The sequence below is a fragment of the Arachis ipaensis genome, chromosome B02 (assembly GCF_000816755.2).
Source record: "Arachis ipaensis cultivar K30076 chromosome B02, Araip1.1, whole genome shotgun sequence".
Classification (NCBI taxonomy): Eukaryota; Viridiplantae; Streptophyta; class Magnoliopsida; order Fabales; family Fabaceae; genus Arachis; species Arachis ipaensis.
Window position 1 is genome coordinate 61,257,491 of NC_029786.2, and position 12,853 is coordinate 61,270,343.

A 12,853-nucleotide genomic window follows, 5' to 3' on the forward strand; every position below is an offset into this window, starting at 1 on the left:
AGATTGCCAAGCAAAATTCAATGAACGCGTTGGTTGAGGAAGAGATAAACATGTTTTGATTTGGAGATCTCAATATCTCCTATAACCCAATGAATTCCCCATTTCTGATTTCCACTTTCTCTTTACATTCTGCAACTCAATTCATGCAATCACCCCCCATTCCCTTTTAATTTCAGCAATTTAGCTTCTGCTCTTTAATTCATGCAATTTAAGATTCCGCCATTTAAATTTCTTGTCATTTACGTTTCTCGCCAATTTTACATTCCACAATTCTCATCTAAATCTTGATTCCGCTCAACTAGAACACACTTCTAATCCGAATTGCTCACTCAACCAATCCTTGTGGGATTCGACCTCACTCTATTGTGAGTTTTTACTTGACGATAACCGGTGCACTTGCCGGAAGGAATTTTGCCAATCGTGCAATTTCCTAAATCGTAGCATAACAAGTTTATGCGCATCACCCTTTCATCTCATTTGATTTTATTTCTGTTTGATTAATCTGGTTTAGCTCATTCTGTTTAGCTTGTTTAGTTCAACTAATTTAGTTTAGTTGAATTAGGTGGTTAGAGAATCTGGACTGGTTAGTGGATGTAGGTTTTGTTTTGGTTACTGCTACTGTTCGGAATGAATTTGTCTTTCCTCTGAAAGTTGCCCTGGATGAACTTGTTTATTGTGCTGTTTTGGTGTTGAATTCTGGACCTGTGATTGCTGTTTGTTGTATTTTTTTTCATTGTCCAAAATAGATGCTGTGGAAGTGTTACTGTTTCATTAATTTTTCTTGGTTTGTTGTTGCTGAGTTCTGCTCTGCTTGTTGCTTGGTCCATATTATATGAATTGCAATGATTTCAGTTTGTGGAACTGGTTAAGTCATATGAATTCTGTTTGGTGCTTGCTTGAACCTGGGAAACATGCTATTTACTGCTGCTGTTTATTAAGTGTTGCTGCTTCGTGCCATGTGTTAGCAACTCGTTTCCTTGTTGCAATTCTTTGTGCTTATTATGCATTCATGCTCATTACATCCTTAATCATTGGCTGCTGCTGATTTCTCAATTTACATTTCCTCTTTTGCTCACTTTCTATGCATGCATATATGATGTTCATTCTTGGATTCTTTTGGGGGGGTTTGCCTAAATTTGCTTGGCATTGGGAAATTGTTGTGTGATCATGCAATTGCACTTGGATTCTTTTGCAACAATTATTCATGGATCTTATTTTTCATTTTCTTTTCACTATTAAGTAAATAATTAAATTAATTTCACATTGTACAAAAGCACATGGGACTGTGGCCTAAAACATTGGATATCTGAAAGTAAATAGAAATTAAATTGATGTTTTCAATGAGAAGAATTTCTGCTAATTCTGAGAGATTGAGGTTATTCATTTGTTTGTGATAGAAAACATTGTGTCCCTACTTTGATGTGGTTTCTGATGCTTGCATTGTGCTGCCATTATCTAATATAATCTGAAATTCTGAACAGCCATTTGAATTTGTATTTGCATTTCTCAATCATGCACTATTATTATATTGTCTATTGTTAATTCAAGTATAGTACACACGTCCTTTTTTTTTTCTTTTAGCAAAAAAAAAGCCTGAAAATATATAGAATAACATTGGAAGCATTATTTTTGCAGTAACAACCACTAACAACACTGAAGCTATTGAGAGAGAAGAAGAACAAGTTTGAAGAGGTTCCACTGTTTTGGCTTTGGTCCTTCCTCCCTGCTGGAGCCTTCATCTCTGTCATTCCCTACTCAGTCTTCTCTGCCATTAGTCACAGATTTTGCAGTTTATTGCTTAGTTTTAAGGTGTGGAGCCTGGACCAAAGTAGTAGCTTCATCCACACTGAACATAAAACTTTCATTATTCTTTTTTCTTTTTTTCTTTTTTCCTTTTTTTTCCACGCCACATAAATTGGAGCACATACATCCACATTCCACTGTTCTTCTTCCTTTTCCTTTTATATCATTTATTTATATTTATAATTATAATGTCATTCTATTTTTTTTATAAAATTATATACAGCTTTTTATTTTTCATAGCATTTTTCAATTTATAAGGGTAAGAACTAATTCGTCACAAATTTCTTTTTAAAATTTGTTGTTAGCCAATAGATTATTATATATATAAGAAGGAACTCAAATTTTTAACACTTACTTAAATAGACAATAAATTAATTACTTGACCAACTTAAGTAAGTTTTGTTGTATAATTCTTTTATATAGAAAAAAAATCTTTAGATAAAAATGGTTATCCCTTCACTTTTTTGTCTAAGAAAAAACAGATTTAGAAAAATAATATTTTAAAATTGGGAATGCTATTAAATACTATTAAATGAATTAGGTCATTTAAGGACATTCTACTCTCTTGCTATTTTTAATTAGCTGTTTGGGTTTCAATGTAGCTTATTATAGTGTTAGATGTTTGGAGCCACTTGAGGAGAGATAATTGTTTTATTTTATCTCATGATCGAACATGTGAATAATTACTAATAAAATTTATTTGTTAAAAAATGATTTATTTATACTAAAAAATATTAAACATATTTATATTTTAATTTTTACTTAAGTCTTAGTCTATTTTTGTTCAAGCTTTCGATAGTTATCTATCCACTACTACTGCCACTTCTTTGTTCTGCTGCTCCTGTGGTAATATAATAATCTGCTGCTGCCGAGTAGCTATTCGCTGACACTGCTACCTCTCTAATTCTATTTCTGCTGTGCTACCACTTTGTTGCTGTTGTGGAACGGATTAAGACAGTAATTAAGGTTGGTTTATGCAAATTTAAATACATCTATTAATTTATTATTGATGTCATGCGTGCAACTTGGTGCTTTCCTGAGGCACTCATCACTTTAGGCACTTCTTTAAGCATTGCTAAAATTCAATTTTCTCTGTTATTTTATGTCTAATGCCTTCAAAGTATTTTCGAGGCTTGCACAATATTGTCTCTTAGTTAAGTAGGAAGCTGGATTTGCAGTTAGTGAGACGAACAGTAAGGACTTCAATTTAGAAACTTAGCTATCTACGTGAAATATATAGGTTTTCGATGGATATGTCGAAAGACTGGATGGATACACCACGTCATGAGAAAGAATATCAAGTTGGTGTAGAAAGATTTTTACACTTTGCTTTCTCGTCAAAGGGAGTTCCTCAAGGGGAAGAAATTCAATGCCCTTGTGCAAAGTGTTGTAATATATTCTGGTTAAAGAGAGATGACGTATATGATCATCTAATATGCCACGGTTTTGTAAAAGGTTATAAGCGGTGGTTTAATCATGGGGAATCACTTTTTGCTATGGATATTGACAGTGACATAGGCGGTGAATATAACTGCAATGATAACATTGATGAGTTGTTACGTGATAGATTTCGAGATAATACACAAGTTGACGGACAAAACATGGGGCCTAACGAATGTGCAAAGGAATTTTATAAATTGGTAGACGAGGTTAGCCAAGAACTATACCCCGGGTGTAAGGGATTCACAAGATTATCCTTTACCATTCGTCTTTACTTGTTAAAATGCTTGCATGGTTGGAGTAATGCGTCATTTACTTCTCTCTTGGAATTATTGAAAGAAGTAATGCCATATTTGAATATTCCTATTTCTTTTGATAAAACCAAGAATATGGTGAAGAACTTGGGTCTTGACTACCAAAAGATCGATGCATGTCGCAATGACTGCATGTTGTATCGGAACGGGTATGAGAATGACTCATCTTGTCATGTTTATGGAACATCCCGTTATATTGAGCATCATGAAGAAGAGGATGATGTTACCTCATCTAGAAAGCCTCGCAAAGTTGCTGCGAAAACTCTAAGGCATTTCCCTTTGATTCCCAGACTTCAACGGCTTTTTATGTGCACAAGAATTGTCGAAGCTATGTCTTGGCATCACAATGAGCGCGTTAAAGACGGGTCCCTAAGGCATCCTGCCGATGGTGAATCTTGGAAAGCATTTTACAATCGACATGAAGATTTTGCAAAGGAGCCTCGTAATGTGAGACTTGGGTTAGCAAGCGACGGATTCAATCCATTCCGAACTTTGAGCAGTACACACAGTACATGGCCTGTTGTTCTGATGGTGTATAATCTACCCCCTTGAATGAGCATGAAGCCTGATTATTTTATGCTATCTTTACTTATTCCTGGACCACAATCACCGGGAAATGACATTGATGTCTATCTTCAACCGTTGATTGAAGAATTAAAAGAATTATGGGAGTCAGGTGTCGAAACATATGATTCGAAAGAAAACAAAACATTCAACATGAGAGCGTGCCTTTTGTGGACAATTAATGACTTCCCTGCATATGCTATGTTATCTGGGTGGAGTACAAAGGGAAAATTGGCTTGTCCATGCTGTAATGATGAGACTTCTTCTATCTATCTGAAACATAGTCACAAGACTGTTTATATGGATCACCGAAGGTTTTTACCCATGAATCATCCATGGAGGCATAACAAAAGATCTTTCAATGGAAAAACTGAACTCAGGTCTCCACCGCAGTTGTTAGAAGGTTCAGCTGTATTTGATATATTGCGAGAGGTGGATAATTCTTTTGGGAAGAAGCAAAAGAGATCAAAGAATGGCATATCAAATTGGAAAAAATGGTCAATCTTTTTTGAGTTACCATATTGGAAGTCCAATATGTTTAGACACAACCTTGATGTCATGAACATAGAGAAGAATATAGTTGATAGCATAATTGGAACTCTTTTAGATATTCCCGGAAAGACGAAAGATCATGCAGCTGCTCGTTTTGACCTTAAAGATATGGGTATCAGGAAGAACCTTCAACCAAGAGATACGAAGGATGGAAAAAAAACTAAGTTAGCAAAGGCATGCTTTTCAATGACTCCAGCAGAGAAAACAATCTTTTGTAGTGTGTTGAAAGCGGCAAAATTACCAGACGGTAGCGCTTCCAATATTGCTCGATGTGTGCATGAAACAGAAAAGAAGATTTCTGGTTACAAGACCCATGATGCTCATTTCATGTTGCATTACTTGTTGCAAGTACCAATCAAGAGCATACTTCCTGACCATGTTGCCATCGCTCTAGTTCGATTATGTTCATTTTTTCGCCGAATATGTCAGAAAGTAATTAGCTTGGATGAGGTAGTTAACTTAGAAGCAGAGATTGCTGAGACATTATGCCAATTGGAGAGGATTTTCCCTCCTAGCTTTTTTGACATAATGGTGCACTTGCCTATTCATTTAGCAAATGAGGTGAGGTTAGGTGGTCCAGTTCAATATCGTTGGATGTACCCTGTTGAACGGTATATGTGCACACTAAAATCGTATGTTCGTAATAGAAGTCGTCCAGAAGGATCTATTGCCGAAGGATATTTGGCGAATGAGTGTATCAATTTTTGCTCAAGATATTTGCATGAAGATGTTCATACAAGATTTAATAGAATCCCTCGGAACAACGATGAGTGTGTTTCAGATGAGGTGCGAACTCCTAGTTTGTTTCCAAGCAAAGGATGTCCTCTTGATGGAAGAATGGGAGATTTGTTTATTTTAGATGAAAAATCAGAAATACAAGGTCATGCATACATTCTAAACAATTGTGATAAGATCGCAGTCTACATGAGGTATTTTCTTCGATTCATTATCATTTGTTAGATCTCAATCATCATATTTAACCTTACTATAAACTAAGACTATGAATATTTAATCTCTTCAGAGAGCATGAGGAGGCAGTTAATGATAACAATCCACGAAGAACAAAGTGGGAGAAAGCCAAGGACCGCAGTCAACAATTTTCAGAATGGTTTAAAAATCGTGCCATGAAAAAGGATGTGCCTGGTTGGGCAAAAGGGTTGGTTAGGGGTCCAAATCGAGTTGCAAAAAGATTTTCAGGTTATATTATCAATGGGTATAGGTTCCATACAAGGCACCGTGATGTGAGACGTAAAACTCAAAATAGTGGTGTCACATTAGAGGCATTGACTCCTAGTTTTGCTAGTGTAAAAGATAAGAACCCAATTGAAGCAAAAGTAGCCTACTCTGGTAGAATAGTTGATATGTTTGAGTTAGATTATTATGGCCAATTTAAGGTAGCCTTGTTTAAGTGTGAGTGGTATACAGTTGCAAAAGACAACTTTGGTCTTTCATATGTGTATTTCAATAGAAAATGCTACCAAGAAGAACCATTTGTGCTGGCATCTCAAGTAAACCAATGCTTTTATGTGCAAGACCCATATGTTAGGGACAAGCACTATGTTATGAAAACAATTCCAAGAGATTTATTTAGGGTAAGTGATGACCTTGAGTATGATTCCCCCATAATATATGCAAGGGAGCCATGCGAACCTGAAGTGATTCCAAGTCTTCCAAATGATAATGGCAAAATTGATCTAGTGAGGAATGATCTACGAGCAACTATTATAGATATGGATCAAAACATGTTTGCCTATTCGGACTTAGGCACAATAAAGAAGAAAACCCGTGGAAAAACTACGTGCAAAAAGCTTCATGCCACAGATTTTAATGATCGACGGGAGGTGGAATTTTTTCAAGGGCAGCCTGTAGGTCCAACCAACAAGGTTGTATCTGACCTCAACCAACTATTGGGCACAACAGTTAGAAACCCTCGTTTTGTGACTTTGTTATATACTAGTTGGCATGGTGTGCCTAGTAAACTCAAAGAGGAAATGTGGGAGTATGCCAATGTATGTAAATATGGCATTATAGATAATATTTTGTTAATTTATTTGTCACATTATTTGTGCTAACTGTTAATATTCTAATGTGTTGTGTTGCATAGCAAAAGTTCATTCTTCCCATAAGTTCAAAGCCGTGGGTAATGCGGAGATTTTGTGGTGCATGGAAAAAATATAAGAGAGAAATAAAAAAAGAGCATTTCGTGAAGTACAACACAAAGAAAGAAATGATAAAGAACCGGCCATTAGAGATTTCCGAGGTTCAATTTCGCAAACTAATTCGGTATTGGAGTCTTCCGGCCGTCAAGGTAATATTGCCTTTTATTTTTTCCTATACCATCAAGCATACTATCATTGATTCTTCATGTTCCTAAACTTAGGTGTTTTGGAAGAAATTTGATTCTTCATTGATTCTTTATATTTAGGCTATCTCTGCTAAGAATACTGAAAATAGGTTAAAACAAACATGTCCTCACCGAATGGGATCCACAAATTTTGGAATAGTGCGTAAGTAGCTGGTAATATAACTTATTCTTTGTGATTTCTCTTTTATATGTATTCATGGTGTAGTTGCCTAGTTAGTATGCTTCATGTAAACTTTTCTCTATGTATTCTAGCGTGACTCTAAGGAGAACAGTGAAGAACCATCAAGGGCTGAAGTTTTCATAGCAACTCGCACAAGTAAAAAAGGAAAAGAAATTGATGCTAAAACACAAGCCACAATTGTGAGTTGTTTGTATTTGTATTTTGGATATGTACATTATGAATTCTGATGTGATTTCTATCTAAATTGAGTTAATGCGACTTTGAACTTTATTGGTTGTTGCTTTTTGATAGACTGAACTTCAGAACCGCTTAGAAGCAGGAGAAAATGAAGATGATGCATTTGTAGGAGTGTTAGGAAAGGACCAACCAGGTCGACTTCGTTGTTATGGGGCTTCGATTACAAGAAGCTCTCTTAAAAAAGATGAGGAGATTCGCCACATAAAAGTTGAATATAACACTAAGGTCTCATCATTAGAGAAGAAGATGGATGGTGTATATGGTTTATTAAAGGTATTGGTGCACCAACTCAACCCTGGAATGAGCAATGAAGAGGTAACAGCCTTAGTTCAAGCTGCCCAAGATTCTCCTGTGGATACCTCAAGTAGCAAAGCAAAAAATACTCCTCGCTCCTCCGAAGCAACTCACATTCCACACAAAGATGATGTAGGTAAAATTATGGCATGATTCACATTCTTTATTTTGTTAAAAAAGAGATAAAATTGAGAGAGAAATAGTCAAATAGTAGGCTTCAATTTCAAAAAAGGTGAGTGCTATTTCACTTTGATAAAGTCTATTCAAGTCTTGTATTTACTAGCTGGAGGAGTTTTATCTATAGAAGTCCTACTTAGCTTGACCAGGTTAGTTGATCTCTAGTTGACTAAGGATAGAACTGATTTAGGATTGTAAGTGAAGAAAAAAAAATATCCTGCTAGTAAATGGAGATTCAGTGACTGAAACCGCTGGATTAGAAATAAAAAAGCTTGTAATATGGTCTGAAACTCTGAATAAATAGTGGCAATGTGAAAATGGAGATCAGCTTGGACCTGGAGGAGATAAGTTAAAGTGCAGTGGACTGTGGATATGAACTCTGTTATTTTGACTCCTTAAAAGACATTATTACCAGCAATGTCTGGTCTTTTAGAGTGTAATATTTTTGTGTATGTCTGTATTTTTCTACTATGATTGTTTATGTCTGTAATACATTTGATGACTTCTTCCATTTAGATATTAGTCTACATGTTAAAGCTTCTGCCTGCTGTTTAGTTGCTTTGATGATGTCCACATAATTATAGTTCCAAGCTTGTCATGCTCAAAAAGCAGATGAAAATAACGGTAGATCTACTGAAAATATTATGCATTTTCTGTTTTTTTGAATATGTTATATCAATGCATTGAAGATTGAAGATGCTTGTTTAGCATATGCCTACATTCTCTTTGCTTCTCTTAAACTCGCATTCTTTTTAGTGCACCATTCTGATTATTCAAAATGGTATTACTTGTAAATATAGGATTCAAGAGCCTATGAATATACTTCCATGAAGAACCTGAATGAGTCCGAGAATGGATTTTGGGGTGCTCTGGCCAGGAAAGCCAAATCAATTTGTAGTTGTTCATTTGTGTTTTTTATTTTGCAGGGCACAGGTCAAAACAATTTACCTTGCAATGATGATACATGAAGTATAAGAAGACTTTTTGATTAGGAATTCTAATTCATGTATTAGGAATTTCACACTTTTGGTATTTTGAAGATGACTTTGATTAGGAATTCTAATTCATGTATTAGGAATTTCACACTTTTGGTATTTTGAAGATGACTTTGATTAGGAATTCTAATTCATGTATTAGGAATTCATGAGTAGTTATGATTTTCACTTTTGGTATTTTGTTAGTGTATGTTGTTATGTGATCACACACTTATTTTGGTGACAATTTTATGAAAGTTGGATTACTTGATAATTGGTTATTGACTAAATTATAAAATTATCTATGAATTCATATTAGGTTTTATATATTTATGAAGATTAAAAAGGGAATTAGGTTACTGATCATCTTTTTCGCCACCCTTAAAAAACGTGGCCATATATGGCCATATCTCTGTTTATTGCCACGCTTAGAAAGCGTGGCTGTATCTAAGCTTTTTCGCCACGTTTTTCAAGCGTGGCCAAATCTCCTTTACTACCATGCTTTCGCCACGCTTTAAAAGCGTGGCCATATCTGGTCTACTGTCACACTTGAAAAGCGTGGCCAGATCTACCCTATTGCCACGCTTTTACAGCGTGGCCATATTTATGCCTATCGCCACGCTTTAAAAGCGTGGCCGTATTTCCCACCTATAGCCACGCTTTTACAAGTGGCAGTTTGTAAAAAAGCGTGGCAAACAAAAAGCGTGGCAATAGACTGCAAAAAGCGTGGCGGTAGCTCAAAAAGCATGGCAAAAAACGTGTTTTCTTGTAGTGATTCAGTAAGGGTTAACTAAGTGGGAGCAAAATCCAATTCTCATCACACCTGATAAGGATAACTAGGATAGGATTTCCAGTTCTTATACCTTGCCAAGAGATTTTCTAATTATTAATTTATTTTACTCTTGTTATTTAAATTACTTGTTCCTTATTTCAAAAACCCAAAAATATACCTTTTTCCATAACCAATAATAAATCATACTTTCCTGCAATTCCTTGAGAAGACGACCCGAGGTTTAAATACTTTAGTTTATTATTTTTATTGGGTTTGCTTAAGTGACAACCAAACTTTTGTACGAAAAGATTCTCTGTTGGTTTAGAAACAATACTCACGACGCGATTATTTCTATAAAAATTCTATACTGACAGAAATTTTGATCGTTCAGTCGTTGTCACTAACGTTGGCCAAGTCACAATAAGCCACGTTAACTTCCACGTTAACCTAGTTAACGTGGAAGCTAACGTGAGGAGACAAAGTGGTCGACAACGTTAGTGACACCAAACATTGTCACTAACGTTGAAAGGAACCCACACAAGCCCCAACAAGCCACGTTAACTCCCACGTTAACTTACTTAACGTGGAAGTTAACGTGAAGAAGGGAGGTGATCGCCAACGTTAGTGACACCCAACATTGTCACTAACGTTGGAATTAGCCCACATAAGCCACTATGAGCCACGTTAACTCCCACGTTAACTAAGTTAACGTGGAAGCTAACGTGGATAAGGGAATGATGAGCCAACATTAGTGACACTCAACTTTGTCACTAATGTTGGAGATGGCTAGCATGGCCACGTTAAAAGCCACTTTAACATAGTTAATGTGGACTCTAACGTGAGAAATAGGGGCACATTGGAACGTTAGTGACAATGGTAAGTGTCACTAACGTTCTCGAAGGTTGGCAAGCCTACGTTAAAAGAGCCACGTTAACTAAGTTAACGTGGACTCTAACGTAGGGAAAAGGGAGACTTCTCAACGTTACTGGGAAAGGTAAGTCCCAGTAACGTGTGTGAAGGGCATAAAGGCAACGTTAGTGGCAACGTTTGTGCCACTAACGTTGAGGTTAACGTGGCTCTTACTTTGGTGAGGAACGTTAGTGAAAAAGGTGATTGTCACTAACGTTCTAGAACCCATATTTTCACTGAACATTAACACCACTAACGCCCTGAGCTAAAGTCTCTGCCCACTTCACATTTTCTCTCTGCAAGTAAAGCCAAGCCCAATGAAGAAGAGAACTGCTTCAAACTCAAGATCCAAAGGCCCATACCCAAGACTTGAAGAGCCAACTAGAAGAACAGAAGAGTAGTATATATAGGAGTAACTTTGAATTAAAATAGGAGTTGGAAATTATAGGGAGCCTCTGGGCATAGAATTACTCTCTGTATTTTACTTTCTCTGCACTTCTAGTTTCATGATGTATTCTCCATCTTTGTTTTTATTTTCGAGAGCTATGAACAACTAAACCCCTTTCATTGGGTTAGGGAGCTCTGTTGTAATTTGATGGATCAATACTAGTTTTCATTATTCTTCTTCTATCTTTTCTCTTGATTTTACTTGAAAGCTTTCGATCTTCATCCAATTGGGTAGTTATCTTGGAAAAGAAGCTATTCATACTTGGATCTCTTCTGAACCTTGAAAGAGGAATGAAGAGATCATGCTAGAAATGCTTTCTCATGCTGGACCAAATTGGGTTTGCACTACAAGAAAAGTACCCATTCAGCCACACTTTTTTTAAGCTACATTTGAAAAGCGTAGCCTATTCCTAGAATAGGCTACGCTTTTCTCAGTGTTGTCTTTTTGTAAGAGAAAAGGAAACACAATTTTGGCATCATTTAAAAAGTGTAGCCTTAGGTATTATAGAAATCACTTATAAAGCGTAGCCTTTTCTAAATATCTATGGCTACACTTTTCACACCAAAGAGAGCACTTTTAAAGAGTAACCTATTTGTTATAATTTGGGAACTCTTCAAAAACGTCTCCTAATGTATCTAGGGCCAAATATGGCGTATAACTTAGTGAATATTTTCCCCTTTGCCCCCCAAAGCACGCAGATCAGCTAGCTCTTCAGTAACTCGCGCCTCACCTTCATTCACTATCAGAGAAAGCCTTCGCGTCCTCACTTCTCACCTTCGCCACTCACCGTTGCTTCTTCCCCACTCACCACTTACCACTCACCACACACGACTTCGCCACTCATCGTCAGCTGCTCTCTCCTGCATTGATCATCAGTTGTGCTCTCTTGCATTGATCGCGAGCTGCACCCTCACCATCGTCGTCTCTGCGCTTTGGTCGTCCTCTCTGCGCACACATCGTCGAGAAGGTATCTATAGATTTCTGTTTGGTTCTGAAATTTGGGTGTTTAGAGTTCCAATTTTAGGGTTTTTAATTTGGGGGTTTGGTACAATAATATGGTTTATATGCAACTGTGAATTGTGAATTGATGAACAAGCCATGTATTGTTGATGAACATGCAGGGTTCAACTTGAATACCCCTTTTTTTCCTAATTTTCGCCAAATCCCGTTACCCAGTTTCCGTACGCACCTGCTACCCTCTACGGTGTTGGAGTTCCTTCAAGCTGAGCTCGAGCTTCAGGTAGCGGCTTTGCTTTCCATTCTTAGTGAAATTTGAGTTTTATTTGTTTATTTGTTTATTTTTTTCGAATTGTTACTGATTCTGGTTCGCGTGGCGATGTTATTTTGGAATAAAGAGGGAAGAGAGGAATTGTTTGTAGTGTTACTGAGCCACATTCAGATCCTGAGGGTGACAATGAGGAGGTACTTTCAGTTTGCTTTGGTACTATATCTGTTGGAGAATTTGTGAGTTGGTTAATTTGTTGTAACTGTCAGGTTAGTTAGAAATCAGAAGTTAGTTTGTTTGTTTCAAATTTTGACAATTTGCTGCACTATATCTATTAGACTAGCATCTGTTATAACAGTTATTTTAGTTTCAAAAGTTAGTGTCGATTAGTTTCAAATTCTGATCATTGTAGAACTCAACAGGAAGGAATTCACTACAAGAAAAACGGACAATTGCAGCGGAAAATTGCTTGCGTTTCCCCGAACGACTGCAAATTCATTGAGTAGCTACGGTTCTTGATGCGTTATTCGTCTCCGTCAAAGACTGCTCAAGATAGGGGCGGTTTTGTGTATCAACCGACGCAGCAACAGCTCAAATT

At 36.6% G+C, this 12,853-nt stretch overlaps 2 long non-coding RNA genes across 2 annotated transcripts; both read left to right on the forward strand.

Moving 5' to 3' along the window:
- On the forward strand, nt 1,653–8,814 carry LOC110268859. Its single transcript, XR_002357520.1, has 5 exons — nt 1,653–1,809; nt 7,099–7,191; nt 7,291–7,398; nt 7,511–7,882; nt 8,728–8,814. It is a non-coding gene; the product is annotated as an uncharacterized LOC110268859 (long non-coding RNA).
- On the forward strand, nt 12,146–12,525 carry LOC110267711. The gene is made up of 2 exons (XR_002355595.1): nt 12,146–12,270; nt 12,386–12,525. It is a non-coding gene; the product is annotated as an uncharacterized LOC110267711 (long non-coding RNA).